We start from the raw sequence: 12,511 nt of genomic DNA on the forward strand, positions 1-12,511 counted from the left end.
ACGTTGTAAAGGTATGGAAACGTTTACGAACCATGTTTAACTGCACTGCACCGTGGGCGTTTGCCTGTGGCTCGAGCTACCATCCGAACATCGCGCCCGGGCGCAGATGAACCCCGTTCACTGTTCTTTACAAATGCCGCCGGGCAGAAGGAAGGAGGACAGACGAGGCCGCGGAGGCACCGGCTGCTGCAGCGGGACCACTGGCGCGCAGGGCCCCACCGGCGGCCCGCCTGAAGGCGCCCCGCCGGAGGCGCTGCGGGCGGCGGAAGGGGGTGCGCTCCGCCGCTCTCGCCGGAGGGCGCCCGGCGCCGCCCGCCCCCCGCGCGGGAGGCCCCGGGACGCCGGCGCCAGGCCGGGCGGCGGCGGGCAGCGGCCCTCTGCGCCGTGACGGGGCCGCCGGCGGCGCCGCAGCCGCGGGAGGAGAGCGCCCACGGGAGGCGCCGGCGGGGACCGCGCCGCGGCCGCCGCCCCGCACGGCCGACCCCCCCCCCCCGCTCCCCCCCGCGGCAGCGGGGCCGGCCCGGTCGCCGGTCGTCCCTCGCCGCCGGCCCGGGGAGGGCGGCCGCCGGCCCGGCCAACGGCGAACACGCGCCCGTGCGGCCCACGCGCGAGCGGCGTGTTTCCCTCGCGCAAGGGCGGGGGAGGGGCAGGAAGGGCGTGGCCCGGCGGAGGGGAGCGGAACTGCGTCGGCGGGCGGCCCCGGCCAATCGGCAGCGCGCCGCTGGCGGGCGTCGCGAGGCAGCTTTACCGCGGCCGCCGCCGGCTGCGCCCCCCGAGCGCCGCCCGCCTCCCGCACGGCCGCTCCGGTACCCGCCTTGCGGGGGCGGCCCCGCCGCGGGGGGAAGCGAGAGGAAGGGGGCAGGAAAAACGGGAGCGGCCCACGTGATGGGCTGCTGCAGCCAATGAAGACGGCAGGAGGTTGCGCGTGGCAGGCGAAGGCCGCAGGAGCCGCGAGCGGGGCGCGTGGGCCGGGGTGTTGCTCGGCGCCCCGCGCCGCGTGGAGCCGGCGGCGGGAGGCAGGTAGGAGCCGGCCGCCCGCGGGGCGCTGCCTGCCGTCCCCCTCCCCCTCCCCCCCCCGCCCCGGTTTTGAAGTTTTATTCGAGGAGGTGGCGTGAGGTGTGCGCGTCACGTGAACGCGGCGGCCCAATCACACGTGCGCGCTCCCTCCCCTTCGGCCGGGAGGGCCGCGTTTGAAGCGAGGGGGCTGCGGGCCCGCTGGGCGGCCGTGGCGGGGAGCGGCGGGCAGGCGGGCTGCCCTCTCTCCTCGCCCGCCCCCGCGCTGCTTCGTCCGGGGTCGCGGACGGACGGGGGGCTGGGGGGGGGGGGGGGATGGGCAGTGGCTGGCGGTCACCTGACGTGTGTGTGGTGGCGGGGGGGGGGGGGAGGTTAAAGGGACCGAGCAGCCCCGCGGCTCCGCATCCGGGCTCTCCGGCCGGGAAGGGTCGGGTGAGGCCCGGCCCCGAGCAGCTGCCGCCTCCCAGAGCCATCGCGCTCCTGGGGACCGTCCCCTGGCGGGGGCGTGACCGGCGCCACCCGTGAGACGGGGCTGTGCTGCCCGTGCCGTGCCTCGCCTCGCCTCGCCCCGCCCCGGCGAGAGAGCCTTTCCCGGGGACCTGCCCCGGTGCGGGGGGACGTGCCCGCCCCTCTGCCCACTCGGCGCCACAGAAGGGCGGCTTAGGGGGTGGGGTGGGTTGGGGGGGTGGCTGCGGGGCCCCTCAGCGGGGCGCGCCGGAGGCGGAGCGTAACGGCTCGGCGGAGCGGCCCGAGGGCGGCCGCTGGCCCGCGGCGGCGCGCGTGCGCCTCGGCACGTCGCGTGAGGCGGCCGTTGGTGCCGGGCGGGGGCAGCGCCCCCCCCCCCCGCAGCCCCTGCGCCCGCCGCCGTGCCCTGCCAGCGCTCGTTTACCGGGGGCTCGGCTGCCTGGCGCAGCGCGCCCGCCGTTATTCTGGTATCTTCCAGCTTTCCCCCGGCTGAGGCCGAGCGCCGCCGAGCCGAGGACGCGCCAGCGTGGCGCAGGAGGCGGCTTCGTGTGGCGGGCTTGCGCGCTCAGCCGGCCGGGGTTTTCGTTGCCGGTGCCGCCGAGGGGAGTCGAATAAATAAACAACGGTGCTTTCCTGGAAGGGCGATGCGGTGCCAGTGTTGGGTTCACTGGTGGTTGGTGGCCTCAGGTACCACACTAGTTGATAAGCACTTTAAAAGGGAGTTAAAAAATGGTAAGGTGAGCTCGGTCCGTATTTGGTAGGCATGAGGGTTAGCAGTTATTTCATCAGCCTGGTTAGATGAGTGGTTTCCAATAATGTGGTTTGAGTTTCTTGCCTAGCTACTTAAGATGTCAAAGCTTACGCAGTCACACTGCCTTTTACTCCTAACACGTAGTGTCCGAACTCATGGGTCGTCTTTAATCGCACCTGATGGAGTGGTCTAAAGCCCTGAAGATTTGAAGTTGCTACAGACTTTGAAAACTGAAGGTTGTGTAAAGAAAGAGGGCAGGCTGATGAGTTGGTCTTGCCCCTTTAAGGTGTTTTGCCCGATGCAGCCTCTCCTCTACGGCTGCAGCACCCTTTCAGTACCCTCAGGCACAGTTCCTTGAGAGTCTGTATTGAGAACCGGAATGGGGAATTTATTCTGCTTGAAAAATGTTGCTGTAGGTGAGCATTTTTGTGCGCGCGTGTGTGTGTGTTTATGTGTGGAAAAAAGCGTAGTTCTTAGGTCTGGCAGAGATGGGCAGCATTTGTTCACTTACGTATTCCATCCGCCAGCAGCTGACTATTAACCTCACCTACTGTTTGCTCAGTGTTGGTGCAGATGCTGTTGTGCCTGCTGCCATGGGATGGAAACATGCAACTGGAGGAAACCAATGTTAGTCCCACTTGTGAATAAATTTGTTTGGTCACCTACCAGAAAAAAAAATAATTTAAATTCTTTCTCTTTGAGCTTATGCCACTTCTTCATTTACACTCAAATCAACTAGATCACTTCTAAAGTATGTGGTTGTGTATGTTGGCTTTTTAAAACCTAATTTCCTAAGGAATAGGAAGTCCAAGACATTCTTTTTACAAACACAATGAAATAGATCTCTGCCTAGATGGGTGAGAGAGAGCTCTCGTCTAAGAAGAGGCTGTTGTCTGTTTGCTGTTTCTTAAACAGCAGAGGATCTACTAAAAAATTCAGCCATGGTGTGCACATAGGAAACAGTGCCATTAGCTGTGACACCAGCAAGGCTTACTTGATGTCTTCTTCTTCCATAATTAAGGATGTGGTGTGTGTTTTGGGTTTTTTTTTCCGGTGTGTGTCTTTTTGGGTTTTTTTTAGTACTGGGTGACTTTAGAACAAAGAATCGAATGATGGTGGTGGAGTTGCTCTTCTCTCTCCACAGAAAGACGGAATGTGCTTTCACTGGATTCTGGCTGGTTTTAGTACCTATGATAAATCCTTGATGTATCTTTTTCTGAACTGGATAAGGAAGAATGCAGTGAGAATGATATGGGTGAGAAGAATGATGAAGGCTTGTCATGAGAAGAAAGCAACCAGAAGAAAGTCTCTTTCTTTCTTTTTTTTTTTTTTTTTTTTTTAATCAAGCCCAAAACAGAAAGGCAGTAAGGGATGTGAACAGTATAAAAGACAGAAAATGAATGTGGGAGCCAGATAAAACATATCTACAATAAAAATGTTTGCATTCATTGCTACAGGCACTATCTTCAGGAAAAGCTAATTTGGAGAATGACAAGATTGTGACCTAATTACTGTTAAACAAATACTTGTGATGATGGAATTGTGCTCTTTTGCTAACTCTTGCAGTACAGTGCTTTCTGCTAATATGGTGTGGACTGCCTGACCACAGGGTAAGTCAATAATGAAGACGGAACCCATCACCAACCGTCTGGTACTTTAATTGGTGTTACTCTCCTTTTTACCATAACTTAAAAGGAGAATAGAGGTTCCCTGGCAGTTCTAACTTGATGAGCCATTGGTAACTGTAGCAATGAGTATTGCTATAAGACAATAGCTGAATAGGTAGGATGGTTCTGAGCTCAGGTGAGGCCTTTTTTACTTGCCTGACTTGTTTTGCTGAATTTTCTTACTTTTTGCTCTCATTTTTTTCTATGATGTGGACAAGATCCCCAGCTGAAGAGTCATGTATGTCATAAATGTTCCTCATGAGGGCCATAAAGGGACTGAAATTCATCAAAATGGTGTTATTCCTGCTGATTATGGCTTGTTTCTGCCAGTGTCGCGTGGCAAAAAGCATGAAACAGTGCTTTATTCTTCTATTTCGTAATTTTCAGTAGTTGAAATAATAGTATATTGAAAAAAATACAGCAATCATTGTATGAACAGTGGGTATATCACTGACTTTCTGATAAAATATGGAAAGTAATGTAAAATACATTATTTTAAATGTTGAAATAATAACATATTGTATACGGATGAAAAAGAGCAATTATTTGTAGTGAATACTGGCTTTTCCCCCTGCTCTCTCACCGGTGGTTCATACTTTCATATAAATGGATGGTGTGTTCCCATTTTGCAGTCTTCAGTGTTTGGGAAGATTTCTATATTTCCCAAAAGTTCAGGTCACTCTTGGGAGATGAATACTGTGCGCTGCACATTGCAGGATTAATGCTGTTAAATAAAGCACCAACTTTATGGGGAACTGAAAGTTCGGATTCTTGTGGCAAAGTATTAGTATCTGAGAGGTGAAGCAGGTATTTCCCTCCTCCCATCCCGCCTTCCCCCACCCCCACCCCGAAGTGTTTGCCCTGTTCCTCCAATAGAAGCTGCTGCTTTTGCAGGGGTGTAACTGACAGTTGATGAAGCACTTCCTGAACTACCACCTATTCATCCTGTAATAGTCAGGGCTCTGAGTGTTCAGTGAATTTGGTTTTAGTATAAAGTAATTCAGTGAATTTGGTTTTAGCATGAAGTAATGCTCTGGGCTGAAATCTGATGGCGCACAAGCTGTGTCGTACTTGCTGTGGGATAGTACATTCTGTGTGCGGCTGGAGCATGTGTTTTAGCATGTTTGCATCAGCAAAAAACCCTAAATCTGGAAAAGCAGATTTCTTGCTTCCCCCTCCCCCTCCCCCCCGCCACAGTCCATTTCTTGCAATACATTTTTTTTAATCTCTCACTTTTTAGCTAGATTCTGCCACCACTTACACCTTTAATCTTCTTGACACTGGATTATACTTTCTCACTACACCTAAAGGAAGAACTTCAGCTACTTCTCTATCATAAATAAAACGATGTAAACATTTTTTTAAAAGTAGATTTGGGCTGGGATTCTGTTGCCTAAGGACAGCGGTCTGGAGCTGTCATAGATGCTGCAAGTTATTAGAGACATCTGCACAGAGCAAACATTCAACGCTGGGAGGCCAGTACTCTTCTGGAGAAGCAGTTGGAGGCCAGTGGGGTTGGTTATGGTATAGAAAATGGGACTAGATACCTTTCTATAGGCAGTTTAATCCAACGCAGAGTTTCAGAATTAACAGACTTTCTTGTGGGGTGCTATTGTGTTAATCATTCTCCAAAGTGGCAAAACATTGGCTAAAGATAGTATGTCTTTGTATTTTAACCCTTCTGGTGTGCACATTGCACACCACTTCTGACTATAACATCACTAGATTTTCAAGTCTTTAAAATCTTTTTTTTTTTTAATGGCCCAAACTTGGGGCTTTATATGCTTGTCAGGGCTGCCTGGTTGTAGTTAGTAATAAACTTGTACACTAGGCTCTACTGACTGACTGCTGCTGTGGGTGTATTACATTGGCACAGCTGGTTTTGATAGCTGTTGTTTTCAGCTAGTGAGTCTAGTTTCAGGTAGTGCTTGTTTTTAGCTAGTGAATTTGAGAGCTGAAAGCCTCCTTTATTCTCCAGTAATGCTCCAGTAGTAGTGCCTTTCAAAGTATACTGTATGACAGAAATGTCCTGTTGTGTACCTGCTTGTGTAGTAGAGATCTTCATATGCGAACTGTAACGGGGATTGCTAACAAAAAATGTAATTGGCACCGCTTTTATGTTTTCCACAGGTTGGCAACTGTTATGTTCTGCTTAACTACGTCTGCAACATGTTGCTTTCCCACATACAGATCTTTAGCAAAGCCTGGGCCTCGTGAGCCTCCAGCTCGTGATCTGTTACTGAATCTTTACTGAATCTTTTTTGGAGACGTGTTAGAAAAAAGAGTGGCTGAAGAATACAGTTTTTTGCTACAGCTCCATTAGCAATCTCTGGACTGCTGGGTGGTGAAAGTTACAGGCTCTGTGTTACTTGTAGTGTGTAGGCTTGAACTGGCACTTCATGCTTGTAGGCATTACTGAAAGAAGGAATGTGATTTACTGGATAGTGAAATACAGTTTAAAGACTGTAGTTCATACTTTTGAGGTGCTGCAAAGCAGGGAATATGTCTGAAAGAAGCATTTTGGGGAAGGGGGTACTTCTTGGTAGTGAACTTCAGCATTTCAAATATGACCATCACATTACTGGTTAGTATAAGGTAACTCCCTCTGATCATGGAGGACAGTATTCAGTTGGAGCAAACCAGTTCATTTCTATGCTGCCAATTGGTGTTTAGCACAAACAAGGCCTTAAAACTGCTGTTTGTACTGATCTAAATGGGATGTAGTTCTTTATTGCGGTACTCCTGTTTCTTGTCAGCTGTAAGCTGCTCAGAAGCGGGTTACTTAAGCTGGTGGGAATCTGTGGTACTGCTGTGACTTCCACTGGTGAATATGTTCTCTTGATAAACTAGATGTTCCGCTTTTGCTGCAGGCAAGGATTTCTACTTGCTGTAGGTAAAATGGTACCAAAATCCCTGGCAATGTCAACAGTCTCTGGTGTTGCTTCTCTGTCACTGGAACATGTGGCATGTGGGCCATGAACGTGGCACTGTCTGCTGTTCAGTTCTGTGCAGCTGCTCTTAGTTGTACAAATGGCCCTCTTGCTGAAGAAAAAAGACTTATTTCTGTATTGTCACTGTTCAGAAACATATTGCTTAATACAAAATAGAGCACCAGTGTATCCTGTGACCCTAAAACGATGACCGCTATACCTAATACGTGATTACTGTAGGTATAAAATGACTATTCCTGATCAATCTTGGACAATGTGGCTTAGTTTTTTAATTGGTGTAATTATTTCTGATTGAATTTGTTAAAGGAAAAATACTGTGCTGGATCCGGCAGCTTCAGGCTGCTGCAGCTCTGTGAGTTAGAACCAGCAGTAAGGCTGAAAACGTATTCCCAGTGGGCACAAGCACATAGAGCACGTGTATACATGACATATACATGTATACACGTCTGGCCACACAGATCAGGCAGACACACAGATACTTGCAGGAACACAGACAGCAGCGACAGCCTTATCCTGCTCCTCTCCCTATCTGAGCGGGATGGAGGTCTGCTAGTGAGAGAGAGTGTGTGTGTGTGTGTGTGTGTACATATATTTTTATACACACACACACACACGTGTATGCATATGTACAAGGTAGATTCCCTCCAGCAGCTGGGCTTAGACACTGTCTGCCCAGCAGCTGGTTCCTGGGTCCCAGTCTCCCCAGTTGCTGGCCTCCGGACGCTTAAGCCCCCGAGGTCACAGCCCTGCTCCAGGTGCTGGTGCATACTGTCTGTCTCTCGGCTGGCTGGGACTACGCTGGTTCCCTGATGTCCAACACCCCTCCGCCCCACATGAGCTTGCCCTTTAGAGAGACACAGATGTGCATACACACACAGCTGGTGGCACTCCCCTGGTCCCCCAGATCCTTTGTTGAGCTGCACACAGCGCCTTCCCCCCCCCCCCCCCGCCATGTTTATAGCTAAACTGGAATGCTTTCTTGGTTCCTTTCTTCCCTTCCCATTTGTTATATGAAACTTGAAAGCACGTCGCTGTTAGCCTTGGCTTTTTCTTGTGCAAAGATATTTTAGGAACTTCCAAGAGACAACCATAATGTGAAGACATTATGAGACAACCATTCTCTGTTTTAGAGAATGGCTGAACATGACCCTTCATAAAAAGAATACCATCTCTTTGTGATTTTTTTTTTTTATCTCTTTCCTTCTAATTCCTCTGAACCATTTTTTCCTCTCCAGATCTGCTGTTGCTAGCATTTGGGGTGTTTCCCTTCCACCATGCCAACTTTATCTAGTATATGGATGTCGTGGTTTAACCCCAGCTGGCAACTAAGCACCACACAGCCTCTCACTCGCTCCCCCCCTGCTCAGTGGGATGCGGGAGAGTATTGGAAGGGTAAAAGTGAGAAAACTCGAGGGTTGAGATAAAGACAGTATAATAGGTAAAGCAAAAGCCATGCGTGCAAGCAAAGCAAAACAAGGAATTCATTCACCGCGTCCCATCGGCAGGCAGGTGTTCAGCCATCTCCAGGAAAGCAGGGCTCCATCACACGTAATGGTTACTTGGGAAGACAAACGCCATCACTCCAAATGTCCTCCCTTCTTCTTCCCCCAGCTGTATATGCTGAGCATGACGTCATATGGTATGGGATATCCCTTTGGTCAGTTGGGGTCAGCTGTCCCAGCTGTGTCCCCTCCCAGCTTCTCATGCACCCCCAGCCTACTCACTGGTGGGGTGGTGTGAGAAGCAGAAAAGGCCTTGACTCTGTGTAAGCACTGCTCAGCAGTAGCTAAAACATCCCTGTGTTACCAACACTGTTTCCAGCACAAATCCAAAACACAGTCCCATACTAGCTACTGTGAAGAAAATTAACTCTACCCCAGCCAAAACCAGCACACTGGGGCTAAAGCTTCCCTTTTGCCTCTGTCCATACCTGTCCTTTATAAACTGCCAGAAGTATCAAAATCACAATCTTACGTACTTTCATATTTGCAGAATTTTGTATTCAAGCAGTTTCTCTGTACAGCGAATGTGTTTAATCCTAATTTTTTTCAGCCTGAGTTCATTCTTCTATTTAAAAGGGAAAAAATACTCCATGGTCTTCTACAGACCTGCCTATGTTACTGTTCGGATGCATGTTTTTAAAGTGTCTTAAAAATGTATTTTCTTTAGTTACATGCTTCTGAGATGATCTCCCACTGCATAAACTTCTGTTGCCAAGAAGCCTTCAGAAGGGTGCTGGCCTTTGTAATGTTGCTCGTTTTGCCCGTTTTCTCCACCCTAACAGCAAAGGCACGACTGTGTTAGTTAAACTGAGGAGCAGCCTTAGTGAAGTTACAGTCTGTAGTAGGCAGCAGTCAGTACAAAATTCTGGTCTACTGGTGACTCTGGACCCTGGTGTCAGCCTACTAACTCTGATGCCTTGACTTTCTGGCACCACTGTGTAAATATCTGTCCTTTCGTAATGGATGCAGTGTTGTAAAATAAATATCCTTAACGCAAAAAGGGGGGGGTGGGGGGCTTCACGGAGGTGTTTACCTGCAGCCATGCTGCATTTTGGTGTGAATTCCCTTAACATTCAGAATTCTGTTTTAGTGGGCTTATTCTCAGAAGCGCCTGGTTTACAAAATGTAATTACCTTGACGTATGTGAAGGACTGCCAGTCTAGGGGTGGTGTAGCACGCTGCTCGGTTAGGTGCTGAGGGTGGGAATACTCTGTTAAGGTTATGCCTAGACTGTGCTAAGCTGGGTTTTGTTCGTTAACTAGTTTGCCTAACATCACACAGGACGCCAGGCCTTGGGTACTCGGTTAACCTGGGGCATGATTTGACAAGTTTGTGTTAGCTGTCTGAAAGTCACAGGGCACTTCTTCAGCTTTGGTGTTGCAGCGTCAAATTCTGACTTGGCTTTGGCAGATCAGTGAAAACTTGCGCGGAGGAACGGAGACTAACGCTGATCCCGGCTTTAGTGTTACCTCCTCGACTGACGTTTTCCCCAGGGAGGCGGGAGGTGTCGGTACCCGGGTTCGTGTCTCGGCGTCAGCTCTCCCAAGTGACTTGGAGGTGCGGTGCGCGTTGCCTTTGCAGAGGAGAAAGGCGGCGCTTTCCCGAGAAAGCGGCGAGGGAGGAGGCAGCCTCTGCCCTGGGGATGGCGGTGCGGTGCCGCTCCGGCCTGCCCGCAGGGGAGGCTCCCTTAACGCCCCCGGTGCGCCGCGGCGCGCAGGTCGCGGCGGAGCCCGGCGAGCGGCAGGGCTCTGCCGGGGCCGGCCCGGGGCGCGGGGCGGCGCCCGCCGACTCTGCCCAGCCCAGGCGGCCGCCGGGCGCGCATCCCGCCGGCGCCGCCCCCCGGCCGTCGTGTGCCAGCGCGGGAGGCGTCCCCGCCGCTGGCGGGCCCCGGGCCAGACCCGTGACCTGAGGCGGGGCCTGGCCTCTCCGCCGGGGGGAGCGGTGCGGCGGGGCGCCTCGCCCGCGCTTGTCGGGCGGCAGCGGCGGGGGGGCGGGGCCGCGGCGGCGGGGCCGCCGCTCGGAGCCCCGCGGGGCTTCGAAGGCGGCGGCGGCCGCCGGCGCCGCAGCGGTGCGCGCGGCGGAGCGCCGCGTCCGCGCCCGTTCGAGAAGCTTCCCCCGCGCGGCGCGGCGCTGCGCGGGGCCGGGCCGGGCGCCGGGCCCCGCGCTCGGCGCGGGCACGTGACGGGCAGGCGGGAGGGAGGGGGGCGCGAGCTGGCGGCGCGCCTGCGCGCGCTGCGGCGCGGTGACGTCACCGCGGTGCGCACGCACGTTGTCCCCAGCTGGCGGACACACGGTCCGCGTGAGGAGAAAGGAAGTGGGAGGCCCCTCGCCTCGCCGCACGGTAACTACCGGGGAGCGGGGGCGCGCCAGGGGCGCCGGCTGCCGGCGCCGGCCGCACCGTGCGCAAACTCCGCGCGCCTGCCGCCTGCCTCCCTAACTGCGAAAATTAACACCAGGCGCAGCCACGAGGCGACGGGGCCCGGGCCCGCCGGCCGCTGCCCGGCGGCGACGCGAGGCGCCGCTGCGGGGGCGGGGTCGCCTCGGGACCGCCGGCCGTGCCGCGCCGCGCCCCTGTCGCCAGGCAGGGCCGCGCCGGGTCCCGGCGAAGGGCGGCGCGGCTTCCCCACGTGCGCCGGTCCCGCTACCCTCCGCCTGCGCCAGCCACCGCAGGCGGTGGTTCCGGCCCCCGCCGCTCCCGGAAAGGCCCGGGCGGCTCCCGGTGGTGGTTGCCTACCCCCATCCCGAGGCTTCCGGCTGGGGGCCGTGCGGGGGGGGTGGGGGGTGGGTAGCATTAAAACCGACAAGTGCGCCACTCGGCCCGTGGCGCCACCTGTCCCGGGCGGGGCGCTCGCCTCTCGCCGCATCGGGCGCAGCCCTGCCTGGCCGGGGCCGCTCCTCCGGGTGCCCCGGCGGGCGGCACCGCTGCCGCGGTATTGAACGGCAGCGCCGCGCGTTCAGCGCTCGCTGCCATTGGACCCGGCGCCGGGCTCCCGTCGGCAACGCGGCGGCGGCGGTTGGCGGGCTGTGCCGCGGATCTCGCGCTCCGCAGCTCCCCTCCGCTGCGTGATGGCTTTTCTCACGCGGGCAGCGAGATGTCGTCATCGGCTCGCTGTGCGTAACGGTGCTTGCCCTTCGGCACGAGAAACCCGTGCAGAACTCCTTGCCTGTGAGCATTGTGTACATAAATCGTGGTCTTGTTTGCAGGTTGGGGTGTGTGGTTTTTTGTTGTTGTTTTGTGTTTGGTTGTTTTTTTTTAAACTGATTTTTTCACATCTGATTATCTTCCTCCTTTTAGCACATCTCAGTGCAACTTTGAGTATTTTTGGTCACGGCTGTCTAGTTAGGTGTTGCTTCTCAAATGTAAGGTCTGCATATGGATAGAGAAGTGAAATATCTGAAGCTGATTAGAACTTCAACTTCCACAAATACACACATTTTCCTTGAAATACTGGATTAGAAGCTCCATGCTATAATAAAATAGGTTAGTGTGTATGACCAAGTATAATAAAATGTGTGAAACAGTTCTTGTAATAGACCATGTTAGTGCTGAAATAATGTAGGTTTTGGCTACTGTAATTGCACATTGTAACCACACGCATCTTAGACTGACTTGATACTGTGAGCGGTGCTTATGGTAGAAGTATCTACAACAGTGCAATGTAAGAACTTTAAACGTTGGAAAACCGAAACTGTGACTCAGTAGCTCTTTGTATGCATAGAATTTCTGCTGAATGCATGGTTGTTGAGCTTTTTTGAATTTATTTCTGGCATGTGTAAGTTCTACCTCAAGTAAATTTAAAGTTAAAGGCTTTCTGCATATCTTAAACCAGATTTGAAATCACTTTGATAGTGTATTTCTTTCATGAGCTAATACAATTTTGATGTATATTGCACAGCATTAATGTGCACTCACTTTATGATTGTACATTCAGTATACATATAAACATGGTGTATGTGTATATAGAGAGGGTAAGTTGGTGGAAAATCATACAACTGAGGATGTGATTTCTTTCTCCCCACTCCATGTATCTGTTTTTTAATAGAGATTTATATTTCTATTGTGTTTTTATAGATGAACATGAAAAAGCTTTTTTGGGGGATAGCTTTTTCTGTTGCTGGGACTTAAAACGTGCTCTATTGAAAAAGTAGGGCAACATTGTT

At 53.2% G+C, this 12,511-nt stretch overlaps 1 protein-coding gene across 1 annotated transcript in view; it reads left to right on the forward strand.

The window, feature by feature from the left end:
* Window positions 1-974: 974 nt before the first annotated feature.
* The window catches only part of MGA (MAX dimerization protein MGA), a 65,185-nt gene continuing 53,648 nt past the window's right edge, over window positions 975-12,511 (forward strand). Inside the window, exon 1 of the mRNA XM_050898388.1 lies at window positions 975-1,020. The gene's annotated coding sequence lies outside the window, so the exon portion shown is untranslated. The remainder of the gene's footprint in view (window positions 1,021-12,511) is intronic.

This window comes from Gymnogyps californianus, chromosome 5 (genome assembly GCF_018139145.2).
Source record: "Gymnogyps californianus isolate 813 chromosome 5, ASM1813914v2, whole genome shotgun sequence".
Classification (NCBI taxonomy): domain Eukaryota; kingdom Metazoa; phylum Chordata; class Aves; order Accipitriformes; family Cathartidae; genus Gymnogyps; species Gymnogyps californianus.